The sequence below is a fragment of the Mustela nivalis genome, assembly GCF_964662115.1.
Source record: "Mustela nivalis genome assembly, chromosome: 8".
In the NCBI taxonomy this organism is placed as follows: domain Eukaryota; kingdom Metazoa; phylum Chordata; class Mammalia; order Carnivora; family Mustelidae; genus Mustela; species Mustela nivalis.
This window is the reverse complement of record NC_139027.1, coordinates 22,332,171-22,349,215: the sequence shown is the minus strand read 5'-3', so window position 1 is coordinate 22,349,215 and position 17,045 is coordinate 22,332,171. Positions and strand designations below refer to the sequence as shown.

The 17,045-nt window shown below is 51.3% G+C and overlaps 1 protein-coding gene across 1 annotated transcript in view; it reads right to left on the bottom strand.

The window, feature by feature from the left end:
• The window catches only part of TOGARAM2 (TOG array regulator of axonemal microtubules 2), a 58,956-nt gene extending 44,181 nt beyond the window's left edge, over positions 1 to 14,775 (bottom strand). The window contains 1 exon segment of the mRNA XM_082745043.1: positions 14,581 to 14,775. The gene's annotated coding sequence lies outside the window, so the exon portion shown is untranslated.
• Between the last annotated feature and the right edge of the window lie 2,270 nt (positions 14,776 to 17,045).

The window sequence follows — 17,045 nt, the reverse complement described above, 5'->3', positions numbered from 1 at the left end:
AGAGCGGCATCCTCGCTGGGCCCGGAGGAAGCGGGGTCTAGACGGGGAAGGAAACAAGAAGGGCCTCGCAGGCTGAGGAAACTGTGCGTAGAGACGCGGAGGAACAAACAGGCTGTGAGATTGGGGTCTGGCCGAGGCTGAGACTGCGGAGAACCCATGTGGGGAGGGAAGGGAACTCTAAAGACTTTTTGAGGAAAGAAATAACATGATCTGACCCCTGGAGCTGGTAGCCCTAGGAGTTGTCTCTACCCAAACCAGGAGACTGAGCCCCACACCCACCAGATGCCCCCAGAAGAGGCCCCCAAGGCCCCCCACTCAGGCTCCTGGCTGCGTAGGTGACTGACACGCCTGCCCCGTTGGCCTGAAGACTGCTCGAGGAAGACTTGCCCCGCCCACCATAAGCGCCCCTGTGGGGGGCGGGGCCTTTACCCCCTCTGGAGCCACACCCACTGCTGCACAAGCCACCTCCCTGCCATAATGGGATCAGGTGGGGTCAATGTCCCTGGAACCGTCTGGGCTTCAGACAGCAGGACGTGCACCTGCTGGCAGGCCCCTGGAACTGTAAAGAAACCCACAGTACCAAACATGGGGCCCAGCACCTAGTAGGAGCCCCATGGCAGCGTGCATGAATGTAAAAAACAAAATTGTAGCCCATCTTACAGTCTTGTTGAGAAGAAACAAGGCAATGAGACTAACATTTCTTAGTTTCATGCCATTTAGCTTTTGAAATAGAGCAACAAGGCACAAGTTATTGTCCTCATGTTGTGCCTAAGAAGACTGAGGCTCAGAGAGGCTAGGTACCTGGACGGAGGCCACAGAGCGGGCCAGCGGAGGCTTCCGGTCTGGCGTTCCCTGCTGCTGCTGGAAGCAGAAGAATGCGGTACTACATAGCCAGCAACAGCCCCGTGTTCAAGTCCATCGCCTACCAGCTGGGAGACTTCGGTCGCGGTGTGGTACTAAACCTCTCTGAGCTTCTGTTTAACTGCAAAAGGGAAAGAAGAATGTCTTTCTCACAAGGTTACTGAGCATATTCAATAAAATATGAAAAGCATCTCAAATCGTCTGGGCCCTAAGCAAGAATTCAACAAACGGGAGCTATTAACATTATTCTTTAATAATGATCTTAGTGTGTGTGTTAAGATGGGCAAGAAGAAGGAAAGTGTCCTTTTTGAAAGCTTTTGGGGCAAGAAGCTCTAGAGGCCTGACCAAGGCTGGGTGGCAAAAGGAGGTGGCCCCTGGCCGATGACCTTCAATGCATAAGTTTCTGGGGTGAGCAGGAGGCAGCAGACAGGCTGGGGCAGGACCCTTAGAAGAGCAGCTCAAGTATCACCTTGCTGGGAAATGCTCCAAGTGATCCCTTCTTACCAGAACTGGCAGAGTATGTTAAGAAGGCAGTTACTGCCTGCATCTTAATGACTTTCTGGGACAGGGTGGATCTCATGGTCAAGAACCAAAGCAGAACCTCTCAACCCTTTTCATTTCCAACGCAACTGAGAAAGGTTTCCTTTTTGCAATAGTTCAGTGTGGGTGTTGGTTGAGTGGAGCAGGTATAGAGAGAGGAAGGAGAGAGCTGCCTATATGTCTAGGGCTGACATTCAAAACAGCCCCCCTACCTCCCAGGAATTCTGATATAAGACATGGGAAGGCCTATGGTTGAGAAAAAGTCTTATTTAAGCTCTGTTTGGAAAATAATGACCGTAAGTGACCAGCACAGCCACCCTGTGTGATTGCTCAGGTTGGACACTGCACAAGGCATCGTAATTAAGGAGACATCATTCACACTGCAGACACTACAGATTCACACTTTCATTGCCCTTCTCTGATAAACAGAAGTAAAGTGCCTTAATAAAGAGGTGTCTTTTTCTAACTCACACAGAGGTACTGGATGAGCAGTGGTGGCCCTAGTGAAAAGGGTATGTGACATATCCATAAATTTCCAAAATTCAAAATCTTCTGAGCCTGCCCTACTTTTGTGTATCATCTTGGTGCAAATATAAATTAGAAGTCAGAACATGCACTAGTAATTCAACAAAGTTTCACATGGTGGGGACAAGAGACATCTTCATCTGCTCCCTCTGTCACTGAATTTTCAGCTGTAAGAGATCCCGAAGATCAGCTGACCTCCTGGCTAGTAACTGAGGGGTTAATGTGGGGCCTGGAGAGGCTACAGGACATACCCAGGGCCTTCAAGAGCCAAAGCGTACTATACGGACAAGGTCCTCAGCTCCCTCCTCCCCCCTTCCATCAAGGTCTCCCCCAAATGGTCACCTCAGCACTGGGTGGGGCAGTGACTCAGACTGCCAGGCCTGGGCAGAGCCATGACAATGCGTTTCTGAGGATGTCATTTCCTGGTGGGGTTGGGCACCATTCTGTCAATCCTGCCTGAAATCACACAGCACTGGCTGGCACTTGGAAGCCTTCTGCCCATCCCCCCCTGACATTTTCACCATCAAGGGCTGACTTGTCTAAGACCTTGAGCCTAGTCCCGGAGTCTGATACAGAGAGACCTGGTCCACTGCCCCACGAAGGCTTTCTGCATGGTTTTCCCGCTCGGGGACCCCCACCCAAGGAGCTGGAGCTCCGGTCATCAAACTGCACTCTGGAACCAATTTACAGGTGCGACAGGACGAGAGGGGCTGAGAAGAAAGAAACAGCCCTTCCAATCAACATCTCAGGAAACTTGTGGTGGCCGTCCCTGGCATCTAAATGCCTGTCCCGTTCCAGGAAATGGCTCTTGACAAAGGTCTCCCTGTAAGAAGCTCAGCAGACTTCAGACCACTAGCTCTGTCCTTTTCCCAATGGCCCCAAGAGAAAACTGACTCTGCTTGACCAAAAGCTAGAACCTTCCATGGGCCTCTCCAGGAAATATGCCAGGTTTTGCTTGGAAAATGGAAAGGGCTTCTGTGGAGGGTCATTTCCTCTGTCCTTATTTTATTGAAGGGAAAGCCAAGACCCAGGAGGGGATGCAAGGAGATCCCAAATCCAGAGATTTGGGACGCATAGACACAGTGGAAAGTGCAGACCTCCGGAGAGCTGCTCTGGAGCCCAAGACTGCTACTCCAAGATTGATGACAGAGGAATCACGTGGATGAGTGACTGTCCCCTAAGAAAGAGAATGGGGCCTAGGGACAGAGGAGCCTGGAGGGCAGAGAGGAACATGGTGGTTGGGAAACAGCATGAGGAGGATGCTGAGCCAGGAGACCAGGGGAAAGGGGCCTCCCCAAGGAGGAAGAAAGCCAGAAGGAAGAAAGGCAACGCAGGCCCTGACCCCCTGCTGATCAGGGAAATGCAAATCAGACCACTGTCACCAGCCTGCAAAGATTGCCAAAAATGAAGACTCTGGACAATACTAAGTGCCAGAGAGATGCGACGCAGGGCTGGCGAGGGGAACGTGGGCACAGCCACAGGGGAGAGTGGTCTGGCTCATCTACTAAAGTTAAAGATATGCAAGCCCTATGCCCAGCAAGACCACCTCTAGGGGTCTTCCTTCAAGAAAACTTTGCATGTTGTGAACCAAGACAGAAGTACGAGAACGTTCATAGCAGCCCTGTTGGCAATGGCCCAAATCTGGAAATAACCCGAACACCCAACAGGAAACTGGAGAAAAAGTTACAGTATTCGTGTCACAGAATATTCCATGGCAATGAAAATGAGCAAAGCTACTCAACAGCACTCTGCTCAGCACCATGCACAATGTTTACTGACAGACACTAGGCACGGAAGGGCCCAGAGGCTGCCATTCTATTTGTGTGCATTTCAAAGATGAAATTCAACAGCTTAGACAAACACACAAAGATGGTACGACTTTATGGAAAAGCCAGGGGAAATGAGGAATGTGGTCAACCCTGGGGGGCAAGGAGGCGGCTGTGATAGGAAGGGGCCTGTGGGGGAGGCATTGGGGGCTGCCCTAGAGAGCGTCTCTTTCCTGCCCTGGTGGTGGCTACACATTAATTCTACTTTAAACTGTTGGTGAGTCTTATACATTTTTTTGTCGGCGAGAGGTTGAATATAAAACTAGCAATAAACTTCTCATCATGCCCGTGAGCAGAGTCAGGTGCCTGTGAGGTGGCATTGGGGAAACAGGTGACCTTGGGTGACCTTGACGCTCCTGAGCTCAGCCTGATACCTCCCCGTCAGTTGCTCCCATGACCTTCTCCCTCCTTCTTATCGGCCAGGCCAAGGCTGCAGGGGCAGAACTGGCCCCCCTGGGTTTGGAAAGGACCTGTCCGCTTACACCCCTGCATGGCCCGCCTCGGTGGGGCTGGGCACCACTGTGCTCCATGACCCTCTGCAGCCATGGACAAACCCCCACCCCCCACCCCCAGCACAGGCCCTACAGTCCCTTCCAGGGCTCTGGAAGGAACACCAGCCCTTCAAGGTCCCCAGCCAATGTAAGCCCTTGTCCTGGAGAAGTGGTTCACCAAACCCCTTGTTTTGGGAGCCCCAGATCTGCTCTGGAAAGGAACACGATCATCTCTGCTGTAATAATAATGGCACCACGAAAAGTAACTTCCGTTGAGCACAGGGCCCAACACACTCCTCTCTCTCCTTACCATCTCCACCTTTCACGAGCAGCCCCAAGGGAAATGTCACTTAACCCCCGCTTTACAGACAAGGAAACTGAGGCTCAGAATGAAAAGGGCCTAAGTCCGCACACCCAGAGAGAAGTGGAGTCTGAATTCAAACCCAGAACCAGGAGAGCCAGTAGTGGGAGCAGCTAGGCCTTGCAGCTGGTAGAGCTGGCTTTGAATCCTGCTTCTTCCAGCCTGTCCAAGGCCTGTGCCCCAGTGCCCCTAACACGGAGCCTTCCTTATCCCTCTGGCACCATCACCCTCAGCACCCCAGGGAGTGGAGCTGACCCCCAAACAGGGAGGCCATGGCCAGGAGGAGAGGGAATCTCCCTTCCATAACTCATAGGCTCAGAGAGCAACAGGCTGCGGAGAGAGGAAGGGACAGCTCCACAGTCCCACGGCCTCCTCCCTCGGAGCCCTGTGTCCTTGCTCCAGATCAGCTCTTCCACACCCCTCCAAGGGCTCCAGGCAGCCTGACCCTCCTCCCGCTCCCTCCCCCCCTGCACATCCATCTTACCTCTCCGTCTAGAGGCCAACCCTGTCACTGGAGGAAGCCAGGTGCTGGTGTCTCTCTGCAGAGAATGCAGCCCATGGGCCCGGAGGGGCAAGGACGAGGTGGCCCCAGGCCTGGCCGGCCCCAGGCTGCTGAACAGGCCCCTGGCCCAGCTTTGAGTGTGCTACCGGCTTCTGCCAGGCTCTCTCTGAATAAACAAGGCTGCATAGCAACCGCTGCTCAGAAGGAGCCCGTAGCTCCTGCATGAGGGAGAGAGGGAGCCAGGAGACATTTCCCCTTGGCCTTGTTTCCTTTGGGGCCCCACCGGGCATGGGGCGTTCCCAAGTGGCCAACCTGTCCTGTGGGGCTGCTGGTGAGAGACAGCTGGGCTGCACTGTGCAATGACCACAGAGCAAGGGAGTGCATGGCAGGCTCAGGGCAGGGATGCCGTTGGCCGTGAACCCCTGGTTTTGCAGCAGGAGGCTGTGGGCCCAATTCTGGTTCAGCTCCCAAGCTGTTTCTAGATGCAGATGGGGCAGGGAGGGTGAGCATCCGGGCCTTGGCAACAGGCAGAACTGACTTTGAATCCTGACCCAGTTTCTTCCAGCTGTGACCTCTGGCCGGTCCTTAACCTTTCTCAACTTCTGTTTCCTCATCTATAAAATGGGGATAACAATACTGACTTGAGAGGGTAGCTCTAGGGATTAAATAGGGCACCTAACAGGCTTGTGATTATGTCCAGCCTGTCATCAGGCTGCGCATCTCTGTTAGCACTGTCTCCAGCAGAAACACAGGCATAGCAAGAAGCCTGTGGCCTCCTTCTCAGCCAGATTTCACTATCCCAGCTTTTAGAAAATGTGAATACTAATAGCCCATATGTGCTTCCTCAGGGAGCCCGGGCCCCTGGCAGAAGCACCAGGCTGACATTGTGACAACTGCTCCCTCACGCCAAACCGTTCTAACTCTCACTATCCAAGGGCCACAAGGTGGGGGCAATGGGAGCCAGGGGCCTCGCTGATTTTACGCAGCCTTGCAAAGAACTGCTCGCCCAAAGACGCTTTGAAGTTTTCTAGGCAGATCCCCAAGCTGGTTACAAGGGAACAGGCAGACAGACATAACACAGGGTGGGGAAAGCCAGCAGGAGGCTGGTCGCACATCCAGGAGGCCTGGCCGACTGGATCATACGTGCCCTGGGCTTACTGACTGAACCTTCTCCTGGCCCTGCCAGCAAGTTCCTGGGTTCTCGCCTCTTCTCTGAGACACTAAGAGCAGGCCTGTGGAGCCTCCCCAGAGGCCGTGGAAGGAACAGCAAACCACGCTCCATGAGGGGGCCAGGAGGGTCAGCCCATTAGCACTGACAAGATGCCACAAGGCAGGCACTGGCCCCAGGGCCAGAATGCCACAGGCCTGCTGGGCCCACAGGGAGGCTGCTGCCCTCCATCGCTCCTCAGTGGGCAAGATGGCAAGGTGAGCTGAGCTCCTGCACTCCCTTTAGCAGAGGCCCCAGGAAGGAGGCATTTCCTCCAAACCAGGACCAGCTAAGAGCAGGAAGAAGCTTCCATGTGTCTTGCGCTGGACTGCCCCCCTCGAGGTGGGCACGAGGAAACCTGAGGTTACAGACGGGATAATGGAGGCCCAGCAAGGCGAGCCCCTGCCCAAGTTTCATAGCTTATCAGTGAGAAGGATCAGAGGCAATGACAGACAGCGCGGGGACAGGATGAGGCCAGCCTTCATGTCCCTGAGCTCTGCTAAGAGGGGACACGTGTGCACCGCCCCCCAACCCCATCCTTACATCACAGCCCGAGTCAGAGCTTCGAAAATACAGATCCAATGATCACTCCCCAGCCGGACACCCCAGATGGCTCCCAGTGTCCTTGGGTAAAGGCTACACTTGACACCACATCTGACAAGTCCTCCTTCAGCCCCGTCTCTCCCTGTGCCTCCTGCTCTCTGCCTGACCCTGCTGGCCTGCTCTCTAGGGGACTTCGTGCGTCACATTCTCTGCCAGATGCTGGAAACATAGAAAGGTGGCGGTTTGCCCTTAAGAGCTGAGTAATGGAGAGAGACCCCCCACAAACTCCCTGTGCATTACTGTGTTACCTACAATAAGGCAGGGACCCTTCTCACAACCCCGGAGAAGCACGGCTCGGGGGCAGACAGGATCTGATCCCAGCCACAGCCTGACCTCCGGCAAGACACAAGCTGTTGGAGCCCCGGTTCCCCGCGTGCCAAGCAGGGAACAACACGCAGCCCTCCCCACCCCGCCCCACCCCCGGGTGTATGACCCTCAGAAGGCACCCTGCCAGGCAGGTGCCGACTCAGTGAGTCACCTGCTCCCCAGGTCGGGCACCACGTGACCAGAGTGAGCCTGGGGCCAGGAGGTGTGGCGTGAGCCTGAAGCCTGAAAGCTAAGGAGCCGGCCAGGTGCAGGCAGGGGTGGAGGCCTCCGAAGCTGGAACTGCTGAGCCCCAGCCCAGGGCCCTGGGAGCCGGGGAGTTTCCTGTATGGGAGAGTGGGGGGCCTGAAGGGGCAGGCTGCCATCCGGAAGCTTTCTGGTCCCTCACCTGAAGAGATCCCAGGAGGGAGGGACCTGAATCTCCTGCCTCACCAATTCGCTGTGATTTCTGTTGTCATCCTAAATACCTCCAGATCACATTTTGTCTTCTTTCTTAGAGAAGCCTCCACATTGTTTAAGCTTCAGGCCCTGCAAAGCCCGGATAAGCCCTGAGGGAAGAGTGCCCAGGGCACGGGCAGAGGAACTCCAGGGGATGGGACCCCGTGGGGCACAGGTGAAGGCGGTGAGGGAGGAGAGACCTGGTCTCAACGTCATCAAAGCCACCAGGAAGACCCCAAACACAGGACTCTCAGCCCCCCGGGTATCTGCCTAATAGCTCTCCCTGCAGAGCACCACACACAAGCGTGCACCCACATGCCCACACCTGCACACACACACATTCACACACGTGTGCATGTATACATGTATGAACCCACACATGCATACACATGTACATGTACATACACTCGCACACATGCTCTACGCGTGTGCGACCACAGCCATACATGTACACGCATGTGCACATGCATATACACACATGCACACCCATAAACGCACACCCATGCTTGTGTGCCTGGTAAATCCCTACACATCGTTCAAGACACAATTCCGTTATGGGTTCAACTGCATTTCCTAAACATTCATACGTTGAAGTTTCAGGCGCCCAGAACCCAGAACGGGACCTTGTTTGGAAATAAGGTCTTGCAGCCGTAGCTGGCTCCGTCAAGAGGAGGTCCTACTGGAATCGGGGGACCCTAAACAACATGCCTGGGACCTTTACCAAAAGCGGAAATTTTTTAAAATTTAAATTCAATTAATTAACATAAAGTATATTGGTTTCAGAGGTAGAGGTCAGTGATACATCAGTCTTGTGTAACACCCAGCGCTCATTATACCACATGCCTTCCTCAATGCCCGTCACCCAGCTACCCCATCCGTCTACCTCCCTCCCCTCCAGCAACCCTCAGTGTGTTTCCTATGATTGAGAGTCTCCTATGGTTTGTCTCTCTCTCTGGTTTCATCTAAAAAGGGGAAATCTGAACACACACGCGCACACACACGCGCACACACACACGGAGAATGCTGCGGGAAGACTGGAGTTACGCTGCCACAGCCAAGCGACTACCAGAGGCTGGGAGCGAGGCCGGGAGCATCCTTCCCTGGCACCTTCAGAGGGAGCACAGCCCGGCCTGCAGGGCTGACTTCGGCCTTGTGGGCTTCAGCACTATAAGCCCACACATTTCTGCCATGCTAACCCACCCAGTGTGTGGTAGGTTTTACAGCGGGCCCAGGAAACTGGTACAGAGCTCAAGCATCCTCTCCTGGAGAAGCTCCCTGCTCCTTCCAGAAAGAGTCTGAGTGCGGGCTCTCTCCCACTCCCTCCACAACCGGTCCTCTCTCCTTCCCCTTCACTCTGCTCTGTGCCCACCTTTCAGGCCCTCTGCCTTCTGGCTCCCTTGGGCTTGGCCAGTGGAAGACAGAGGAGAGAGGCCAGGGTTCCACTCCCCCAGCTTCCCCCGTGCCGTCCTGCTGGGCTGGCTGCGCCCCTCACCTGAAGGTCACGGCTCTTCACACAAAGGTCAGGGCTCCTGACAGGCAGCCCTCTGTGTTTCTGAGGTCCTATAACTACTCCCTTCAAGCCTAAAGAGGGTGAGGGTGCCCAGCATGACCAGCCGGCCTCAGGAGGTGATTTGTCCACATCCTGCCCATAATCTGTATAAACCCCTCCCACAAAACTTGCCTCCAATCACCCAATTTGAGTATAAAGCTCTTTCTGCCAGTCCCTAAGCAAACTGTCTCACTATTTTCAGGCAAGCTTGATGACTCCATGTCTGTGTCCCCCTGAGCACAAGGACCACCAGTGAGGATTTCTATACAACCAACATGGCCCAAGGCTCAGCACGCCCCAGAAGGCACTGAGTAAATACTTGAAACAATGACGTCAGCAGACTGACCGTGCAGAATCACAGGCCGGGAGAAGAGCTCTTGTGCGCACCAGGGAAGTAGTCCTCATCACATCCACGGACGACAGCAAGCAGCTCAAGATCTCAAAAACTGTTATCCGGAAACTTGCTACACGTGATTCAGTAAATGGACAATGATTACATTTTGACCCTATTCTTTCAATGGAAATATCCCCGAGGGTCTTCCTGGCCCTTAGTGACCTGTAAAATAAACCAAACTGCTCTATTTCTAGTAATGTAAAGGACTGGGTATCCTGAACACACTTCTCATTGCAAAATATCCAGATGTCTGATTAAAATATGCAAATAAACATCTAAGTACATAACTGAGAAAAAAAGCCTTTCTCAAATCTCTTCCTCCCCCTGTACATACACATTGCCCCTGGCCAAATCCCGCTGTCCTTCAGGGAGCCCTCCTTGACTCCCCAGCACCTCCTTTGCTTCCCTAGACCAGCACGTCCCCATCAAAACTCCATTCAGCACACGGAGCTGTGACGGTACGCCTGGCCCACCCCCTGCCCCAGCCAGTCGCACACACACACTAGGCCGTGATCTCCCGAGATCCTAGCACCAGAGTGCACATTAGACAGACCGTGTGGTGGGAGTACCATGAGCCCTGATGACATGAGGACAGGGGACCATTAGTGGTAAAGAGCTCCCTTTCCCTGCAACATTCACTGCTTTTCCCAGGGGGGACAAGGCCACAGACCAGAGTCTGAGCACCACACATTGTATGGAAGATGGGAAGGGGGTTCCGGGGTGACCTCTTGACCAGTATTGCCCCATTGGAAACCAGCACTGTCTTAGCCACAAAGAGAAGTTAGCTTACATGCAGCACGTGGGGCAAGGCCCTTCTGATGGAAATGCCAGGGAGGCGAATGTCCAGGCTGGGCCTTGGATTCCCACCTCTCAGGATAAAGCAAGTCCAGGCTACTGATGATTAGCATATGACCAGACCAAGGGTTCAACCAACAAGGAAACAGGTGGGTTGGTCCCAGTGCTGACCCTGTCATCAACTTTACTATATGGCTTCTGGTGAGTCCCCATCCTTCTGGGGCTTCCAAGTCCCTTTCAGATCCCTTCACACTAAGATTTTGTGTATCCTGGGTCCTTCCCCAGGCTGAGGAGAAGAGCTGGAAGTCCCTGCCTTGCACACGACACACACACCCACACAAGGAAGTAGAACAATGGAGGCAAACTGGTGCTGTCTCTAGACTGACACTTGGGCTGACTCATCCTCCCAAAATATCAGTCCTGTTCCTTCTTACCCCAGTCCGCCCTTCAGAGCCCAGCCCCTGAGCGCCTGGGAGGTACTGACGGCAGTGCAGGCTGGGTGCAGCTGCTCAGATACTACCAAGGGCTCAGAATGGGCCCCCCTCAATCCATATCCCCCTTGGGCTGGCTCATCCCCTGGGAAACTCCAACATCATATAGGTGACCTGAGTCACAGGGTCCAAGAGAGGACCAAGCCAAGCCCTTCATGTTACAGATGAGGGAAACTGAGGCCCAGAGGTTCTCAAAGGAAATCAGTGGTAGTGACAAGGCAAGACCAAAGCTTTCTAATTATGCTGCTTCTGGCCCAGCTGCTCCTCAGGGACTTCTCCCAAGAAAAGCCAGCCCCTTACCCCACATGAGATGTACGCCTCCTTCCTTACCCCCACAGAAGACTGTTAGAGAAGAAGAGCTCGCTGCCTCACAGCCACAGAAAGCACATGAGGGAGGAAAGCTGTTCCCTCAATAATGGTTGGGTGGATGGATGGGAAGGAGGAGGGAAGGGAGGGAAGAAAACCAATATGTGAATACATTAATAAATAAATGAAATGAAAGAAGGAATGTAAGAAAAAGAGATAAGGGATAGAAGGAATCAGTAAGTGAATGAATAATTCTGGGCATTATTTGAATTCATGTTTCCCAAACTTCCTTTACTGGGAGCTAATAGAGAAAAATGATTTGATACATTTTTAGAAATCAGAAAATTCTTAAAATTCCCCCATGTTTCCAGTTTGTAAACTCTTCACATGATATGTGTACATTTCTATATGTTTGTTTGTTTTTTTAAGGCTCTACCCAGCAGGGTCCAGTGGGGAATGGAACTTCCAGGACAATGAGGCAAGGCATGGCAGTGTGGGGCAGGACCCTATTTTTGCTTGGATGGTGCCAGTAGGGTTCAGTGGGAAAAATCCATTCCCACCTAGATCTGTGGGCTATACCTAGACAGCATGATGGCCTGAAAAAAAGGAGACTAGGTAGGATCTAGAGTCTCACCTCTAACACCCAAATATCTAAGATACAACTGAAGATTACTGATCATACCAATAACAAGGAAAATATCAACTTAAAGGAGAGAAGACAATCAGGGATGCAACACCAAAATGATACAGATGTTAGGATTATCTAATAAGGATTTGAGAGCAACCATCATAAAATGCTTTGATGAACATGCTTGAAACACTTAAAAAAGTAGAAAGTCTCAGCAACAGAATAGATGATATAAAGATGATATAAAATTTCCAACTGGAAATTTTAGAACTAAAAAATTCAACTGAAATCACTCAGTGTGAATATGACTATGACGGAGGGCAGAATCAGTAAACTTGAAGAGAGAACAATAGAAACTACCCAATGCATATGACAGAGAGAAAACAGACTGAAAAGATAGGAACAGAAGCTTGGAGATGTGCGGCCCTATAACCAGAGCTCTAACACTTGTACTATTGGAGTGGAGAAGAGAAAGAGGGTGGGGCTAGAAACGTATTCAAAGAAATAATGCCTGAAAGCTTTCCAAATATAGTGAAAGACTTTAATCTACAGATTCAGGAACTGAGCAAATTCCAAATGCAATAAACCTGAAGAAATCCACTCCAGGACATATCACAAGCAAAGCTCAAAACACTAAAGGCAAAGAAAAAAAAAATCTTGAAAGAAAAAAAGCTTTGAGCCCAGAATTCTATACCCAGCAAAAATATCCTTCAGGAATGAAACTGAAATCAAGATATCCTCAGACAAAAGAAACTAAGAGAATTTGTCACCATCAAGCCTACCCTAAAAGAATGGCTAAGGGAAGTTCTTCAAAAAGAATGGAAATGGCAGAAGAAGGAAACTGGAAACATTAGGAATAAGGAAAGAAGAAGGAAAATATGGGTAAATGCTTATTCTCCCTGGGGCAGGGCAAATACATGGGGTGCAACAGAGTGTCCCAAAGCCTTGAAAATCCTCACACATGCTCACACAATTGGACACCATTAAGGGACGAAGTGAAAGGGTATGTTTGAGGCACTTTAAGCTACTGGGTCAAGCAGCTACAAGCCTTCCTACCAAATGCCAACTAGTATGTGTGTTAAGTTCTTTTGTTAAGACATTTTGAGGAGGGTTTTCTCTTACTTGAAGCTGACAATTTCCTAAATGACAAGGCAACTTGCTTGCTGAGACTTTCTATCCAAAAACTCTTGTTGCTAAGAACATAATGACTAAAATGGACAGTCTTGATAAGTCCTCCTCACCAGGGTGACACCTAATTTAACCCATAGGACCATATATCTCATCTGTGGTGTAGACCGTGTGGCATGGACAGTCTAATCAAAGATCTGACACCAAAAAGTTGCTGCCCTAGGAGAAAGGCAAGCAGATGAGAACTTGACCTCTTCCAGACCAGAGACTAGGGGCAAGCCCAGCTCCAGACTCTGAAGGGAATTATTCAGTCTGCATTCAGATCTGCTTCTCCTTACACACTATGGGAAGGATATCAGCAAACCACACTCCATCTACATTATGTGTGAGTGAACATGAACATGACAGTGAAGCTAGGACATCATATAAGGAACTGTGAAGACATAGGAAAAATGTACTCGAGGGAATATGAGGGCTCTGTTGAGCCACTGAAGTGATAACAGGTCATAGTAAACTGGGCTTGGCTGCATAGTCCCAGAGACCAGGGTGCTACTTACTGGACCCTCTACCAAATGGCTTCCCAGGAAGCAGTGAACTCTCTATCCTTAGAGATGTGTGAGGAGAAGTCAGACCTCATCCTTTCAGGATGCTCAGTAGGGATCTAGCCTCCCCACGACCTGGCCTCCCATACCCCAAACCCACTAAGAACACTTACAGTTCCATCACTCTGGAATGTGGGGAAAATGGGAGACACAGCCCCCCTGCATTTCCGGTGAATTCTGTATTTCATTCTAGCTACATTCTGGAATATAGAATGAGCCTGAAATGTATAAGGAGTTCCAGCCCAACCATCCCTCAGTTGTATTTTGTGGAACAAATGTGAATACAAAAAAAAAAAAAAATTTAAATCCCAGTAAAGGAAGTTTGGGAAACATGAATTCAAATAATGCCAAACTCGCTTCTTAACTAGACTATGTCTCAGGACTTGTCACGTGTTCTATGTATTGTAATGTTCCAATAAGGGGTAGAATATGAGGTAATTCTTAAATACATATGACCATAGACTTGTATGAAGCAATTTCTAGATCTATGTGAACTTATATCTATTTACTTATTAAATATTTCTTAGGACCAGCATTTTGAAGAACACATGTTACAAACAAGGTTCTAATCTCTCTCAAAGTTTCCAGGGCAACTAGCCCAGAACTTGAGCCCAACGGAATAACAAATTTGTAATTCAATACGAATCATATTTTACCCCTCGGGACCATCGAGACACATCAGAGCTGCAGAAAGTTGTTCAGATCAGTCAAGGCATGTATCTCCCTTGCCAGCTGGTACCAGAACACTAATACTTCCCTCCAGAAAAGTCACCAGAAGCCGAAGAGGAGGAAAAACCTTCAGAGAAAAAGATACCTCAGAGCAGATATGAAAGAGAGCTAGGATGTGCCTTCCTACCATCATAAAGTCGATCGAGGATCTCCCCCACAATCATCACCAACCTCCTCTCTAAAGACTCTAAAGTACCACCAATGCAAGCTTTGTTTGGGCAATCTGGGCCCGCCGCAGACCACGACTGACAAACACTTCCCCAAGCCTTCCACCCATTACCTGGAGTGCCAGCCTTCAGGGGTGTTTTCAAAGGCAGGAAGTCCCAGGCCCCATCCTGCAGGGTCCAGGCCTGGTCCCCAGCAGCCTCGAGCAGTCAGCCAGGGCGCCCTGGGAGGGAGAGAGGAGGAGGAGACACCCACATCCTCTTCCAAGAGTGGCGCCAGCGCCGGCTGGAGGGAGAACCAGGCCTGCTGGTCTCTGGGCACTGGCTCCGTCTGATGAGGATGGAAAGAAAAGCCTCTTGTTTCTCACTGTTCCCCTGGGTGACGGTTACCATGGATATGAATTAATTTGGGGGCGCCTGTCAGTTGCCCATTGACTCTAAAGAACGAATTCGCCCTGAACCATAGTCACGCAGGGACACATCCGCCAGACAGCGTGACGAGAGCTCAAGTCCACGGATGGAGGGGGCGCCCGCGGGTGGCTGCTCCGGGAGCGCAGCCCAGGACCCGACACGGTGCCCATCCGTGCACCCGGGGCCCTCGTGGAGAAGCACTGTGACTTGCATGGGTACTGACTAATTCCCTTTATCCCTCCTTAAAAGGCAGGACACCCAGAATTGTAAAGGACACCCTCCCAGAATGCCCAAAGAAAATACCCGAAACCAAGCCCCTGGGAGTAGGCCCTGTAATGGTGCATTTAAAAACCACAGCCAGCCCTCAGTCGCCCCCGCAAGGGCTTTATAGACTCTAGCTCCTTTATCCCCACAACAGTCCTTGGGGGTAAGTACTCTAGGCACCTCCACTTTACAGACAAGGAAACTAAGGCCCAGAGGCATCACCAGCAAGCAGCAGAAGGGCCAGGATCAAAAACAGCTTTTTGAGGGTGCCTGGGTGGCTCAGTGGGTTAAAGCCTCTGCTTTCGGCTTGGGTCATGATCCCAGGGTCCTGGGATCGAGCCCCACATCTGGCTCTCTGCTCAGTAGGGAGGCTGCTTCCCCCTCTCTCTCTGCCTGCTTGTGATCTCTGTCTGTCAAATAAAATCTTTTAAAAAACAAACAAACAAACAAACAAGCAAACAAACAGCTTTTCCAGTTTCCTCACAGGTCTCTTGTACTGTCCAGGACTTCGGGGACCCAGACCCAGCTTGCCCTGTGGCCTCGTGCAGATCAGTGCATGTCTCTGTTCCCCATTTTCTCATCTCTAACATGGGAATAAAGATATTTTCCCTGCTTAAGTCAAAGCTAATCCAAATTTAGGGAAGAGAAAAAGAAAGGAAATTAGCATCCACTAATCACCTACTTTGTGTCAAAGCAGTCACACTGGTTCTCACATAATGGCTTCTAATTCTGCAAGAAAGATAAGGAACCTAAGCAGAAAGTCACTTGTCAAAGATCTCAGAGCCACAAGAGTCTGGATTCAAAAGAGGTCTACCTGGTTTCAAAACTTCCGGTTTTTATGTTTTCTGCTCATTTGGTTTTATTTACCAAAATGTTATGGGTACAAGAACCAATTAGGGGCACGTGGGTGGCTCAGTCGTTAAGCATCTGCCTTCAGCTCAGGTCATGATCCCGGGGTCCTGGGATCGAGCCCCACATCGGGCTCCCTGCTCAGCAGAGAGTCTCCTTCTTCCTCTCTCACTCCTCCTGCTTGTGTTCCCTCTCAGTGTGTCTCTGTCAAATAAATAAACAAAATCTTTAAAAAAAAAAAAAGAAGAAGAAGAACCCACTAGCATTAATAATCCAAGTCTCCTTGGGACTCTACTCTTCTAGAATCCTCATCTGCCCCATGTCCTGCCTTGCCAGCCACAGAAAGGCTGCAGCTTCCAACTTCTGCAGTTGGGACAGGTGCCCACCCTAGCCCAAGATCTCCCGCCTCTGAGTCCTCCGTAGCACCCCCTGCTCTATCCCATATCCGGTCAGGCAATCAGACCCAACCTACTCAGCTTTCAAGGGGCTAAAACCAGAACTGGAGGGTGCCTGGCAAATCTTAAGGCCTGAACGTAGAGTTCCGTGCATTGCAAACCTTACAAAACTCCTCAAGCCCAGTTAGACTCTTCTGAGTCCTCTCTGTGCACAGAGTATCCCGATGCTTCCTGAAACCCAGGTAGACACTTGTCATTCTTGCTGCATACAGGAATGGCACATTCTTTTGCTGAGATCAAAGAGCAAATAGCCTGTGTGCTGGTCTTGTTGGAGCTTCCCCAACCACTGGAAGTTGGCCTCATCCACCCCAAAGGCAGGGTGAGCCTGTTGGGGGCACCCTCTGAAATGCTGCCCAGGACCACTGCTGAAGCAATAACTCTCCAAGGACTCTACGGGTCACTGGGGGGTGGGGGAGGCAGGGGGGTAGGGAGGCTCCTAGGAAACACATCCAGTGGACACACTTTCCTTGGGACGTGTACCACTTAGAGGAGGAGGGCAAAGGTAAAAAGGACAAAGATGGCCTCATCTCCACCAGATAGACCCACTGAGAAAAAGGGAGACTCGGGGGGCGGGGGGGAGCGGGCTATGGGGGAAGACAGAG